Below are 3,624 nucleotides of genomic sequence, written 5' to 3' on the forward strand. Positions count from 1 at the left end.
GTGTGGCCTTTCCCTCTCCCCAGGCTATGGCTTCCCTGTGTATGACTCGAGGAGAACGGAGAAGGAAAAAATCACATCAATGATAAGGTAAAAATCACATCAATGATAAGGTAAAAATCACATCAACTTTTGTCGAGATAGATGGCTAAAATAATCTTCATTACTTTTAACTTTGAAAAACAGATAGAATAACATCCATGAAGGGGAAAATCTTCTTTTCTGTTAACTTTTATTCACCTTCATTTAATTTTTAAATATGTAGTAAACATGATTGTAGGGCTTCTCATTAACTGCGGTATCTTACAGTCATAATTTTTGATACACAACATTACTTACCAATTAGCCTGTCTTGTTCGTTTAAATTTCTTTGCTCATATTTTAATGGGAGCTAATGATGCCTTTGTTGACTTATTTAATGTTATGTAAATGTGGCTATAAACTGTGAAGGGTTTAAGCAGAAGCACTATTTTTGCTTACTCTTCAGATTTTGGAGTGTGTAGAATCCCCAGGAAACACACATATCAACACAATGAATGCAAGCTACTGAGGAGACCAAATAATAATAATAATTTTTAAAACAAGCAGTGAAGGATGTTTAGAGTATGAGATTTTTATTTTCCACTGGCTTAATTGTTTGTTTGGGTCTCAAAGGAGTTTCAAAGTTAACTTCAATACTTTATTTTTTTCTTTTTCTACTCCCATAATCTCAACATATGTCAATCTAAGACCATTGTCTAAGCTCAGGCAGGGACTGCTGTGCTTAGCAGTGGCTTTCAACAGAGTTCCTTTCTCCCTTGTGGCCAGCACATAAATATTTGAATGAAGGAACGAATGAAGGAATGAAAACTTTATAATTTCAACATACACATAGATGACCTTTTCAAGACAATGGCTTCTCAATACTGTGGCCTTCGCTCCTCCAACGATCTTGGCCATTTCCCCACCTCAACCACTCACTCCCTCGTCAGAGCTTGGACTTTGTAATTAGCAATAACCAAACACCATCTTATCTCGATGTCATGAACCTTACTCTCTTCTCGGCACTTTGCAATTTTCTAACCTACTTTCTCAAGTGCTCCAACCTCAACCACCTTTTCACCCCACCAGGACCCCTGATGCATTGACCCTAACACTTTTTCTCTGTCTCTTACCGCATTTAAGTCCTCTCTTCCTTCCCTTCCCCGCTTCGCACCTTCGATTCCGTATTAAATCGTAACAGTCACCATCTGGCATACATCCTTGTATTCCTTGCTGAACTTATCAGGTAAATCTGCAACCTTGGTGAAATCCAGTTCTCTTTCTACTCTGTGCTTGCCCCCTGCAGCTGAATCTTCGTTGAGGAAATGGCGTCGCCATGCTGAATGAACTCACTTTGGAGTTGTGACCGCAAACGTTATTTGACTCCTTTTGCTGCCAGGCAAGCCCACTATACTTCTAGCCCTTTTTTTTTTTTTTTACGCCTACAGCACCTGGTCTTCCTAGGTGGTCTCCCATCCAAGTACTAACCAGGCCCACCCTGCTTAGCTTCCAAGATCAGACAGGATCAGGCTTGTTCGGGGTGATATGGCCATAGACCTTCTAGCCTATTTTGCTGCCAATCTCTCATTATTCGTTATGGGTTGAATTGCATCTCTTTCCCCCCAAAAGTGTATATGTCGATGTCCTGACCTCCAGGACCTCAGAATGGCACCTTATTCGGGAATAAGGTTGTTACAGATGCAATTAGTTGAACTATGATCAGGTCACGAGGGTGGGCCCTAATCCGATATGAATGGTGTCCTTATAAAAAGGGGAACTTTAGACACAGATACTTTGACACAGAGAGAATTCCACGGGAAGATGAAACTTAAAGATCAGGGTGATACTTCTGTAAGCCATGGAACACCAAAGATTTCCCTCAGAGCACCAGAAACTAGGGGAGAAGTATGGAACAGGTTCTCCCTCACAGTCCTTAGAAGGGATCAAAGCTGATGATGCCAGATCTCAGACTTCCAGCCTCCAGAAGTATCAGACAATAAATTCGGTTGTCTGAGCCACCTTTCTATGAAAGTCAGTCTGGTGCACTAGATGCCATCCCACTCATCTCCTCCTCCTTTTTATCAGTTTTCCTCCTCGCTACTAGAACAATCTTATAGGAACACAAACCTTCTGTTAAGGAATAGAAACTCTTCTCAGTCTACAAGGCCTCGCCTGCCCCGCCCTCCCCGTGGCCCGTCTGCCCCACCTCTGCTCCCTCTTGCTCATTCCTCCTGAGTCACGCTCTTCTCAACAGTTGCCCTTTAACATACCTGGCACGTTCCCACTCTTGGGCCTTTGTACCAACTGTCCCCTCCACCTGGAAAACCCTTCTCCCAAATATCTCCATTGCTGATTCCTATAATTACGTTCATCAAGTCTTTTCTCAAATCTTCTCTTCCCAGTGAGACCCTATTAAATATTGCAACGAGTTCCTGACCAGAATTCCTGATCACCTTTAGCATTCTCTTCTTTGACTTTTTTTTCCCCCACAGTACTTATCAATTTCTCTTATTAGGTATATTAGTTTTCTAGAGACATAATTAAAAAATACGAGAGACTGTACATATATATTCAATGGAATATTACTTGGCCATAAAAAATGAAATTTTACCATTTGCGACAATATGGATGGACATAGAGTATTATGCTAAGTGAAATAAGTCAGACAGAGAAAAACAAACACTTACATGTATGATCCCACTTACATGTGAAATCTAAAGAACAAGATAAATAAACAAAACAGAAACAGACTCATAGATACAGAGAACAAACTGATGATTGCCAGATGAGAGGGGGCTTCGGGGGCTGAATGAAAAAGGTTTAGGGATTAAAAGTACAAATTGGTGGTTACAAAATAGTCATGGGGATGTAAAGTACAGCATAGGGAATATAATCAATCATAGTGTAATAACTATGTATAGTGCCAGATGGGTACTAGACTAATCGGGGGAATCACTTTGTAAATTATATCACTGTCCAACCACTACGCTGCACACCTGAAACTAATATAAAGTAATATTGAACGTCAACTCTGATTGAAAATAAAAAAATTTCAGGATAGTCTTTAATTTTTTAAAACTTGCTTGACATTTAAGCCCAGCAGGGGAAAAAAAAAAAAAAAATTAAGTAAAAACAAAAAATACCAGAGACCAAGTAGCTTAAACAACAGAAATTTATTTTCTCACAGTTCTGAATGCTAGAAGTTCAAGATCAAGGTGTTGGCCGGCTTGGGTTCTTCGCGGTCTCTCTCCTTAGCTTCCAGGCGGCTGCTTTCGGGCTGTGTTCTCATATGGTCCTTTCTCTGTACTCACACCCCTGGGGTCTCTCCCTCTGTCTAAATCTCCTCCTCTCGTAAGGACACAGGACAGCCTCATTTAACTTAATCACCTCTTTATTTATTTATTTTTTTGCATGCAAAATAGCATTTTATATTTTAATGCACCAAGAGTCAAAGTGAACATCATACCAGCCGTTTAATTTTGAAACCAACTCTTGTGAAGCTTGCTGTTCAAAATTCAATTGCTCTACTTTTGAAAGTGCCTTCTCTAATGTTTGTTCTCCACTCAGTGTGTGGGGACTTGTTTAGTAGAGGACATGCATTGTGAC

At 40.1% G+C, this 3,624-nt stretch overlaps 1 pseudogene; it reads right to left on the reverse strand.

Moving 5' to 3' along the window:
• Window positions 1-1,457: 1,457 nt before the first annotated feature.
• LOC112475274 lies at window positions 1,458-1,575 on the reverse strand (annotated as a pseudogene).
• Window positions 1,576-3,624: the final 2,049 nt, after the last annotated feature.

Source organism: Pteropus alecto, unplaced genomic scaffold (genome assembly GCF_000325575.1).
Source record: "Pteropus alecto unplaced genomic scaffold, ASM32557v1 scaffold40, whole genome shotgun sequence".
NCBI classification, from domain to species: Eukaryota; Metazoa; Chordata; class Mammalia; order Chiroptera; family Pteropodidae; genus Pteropus; species Pteropus alecto.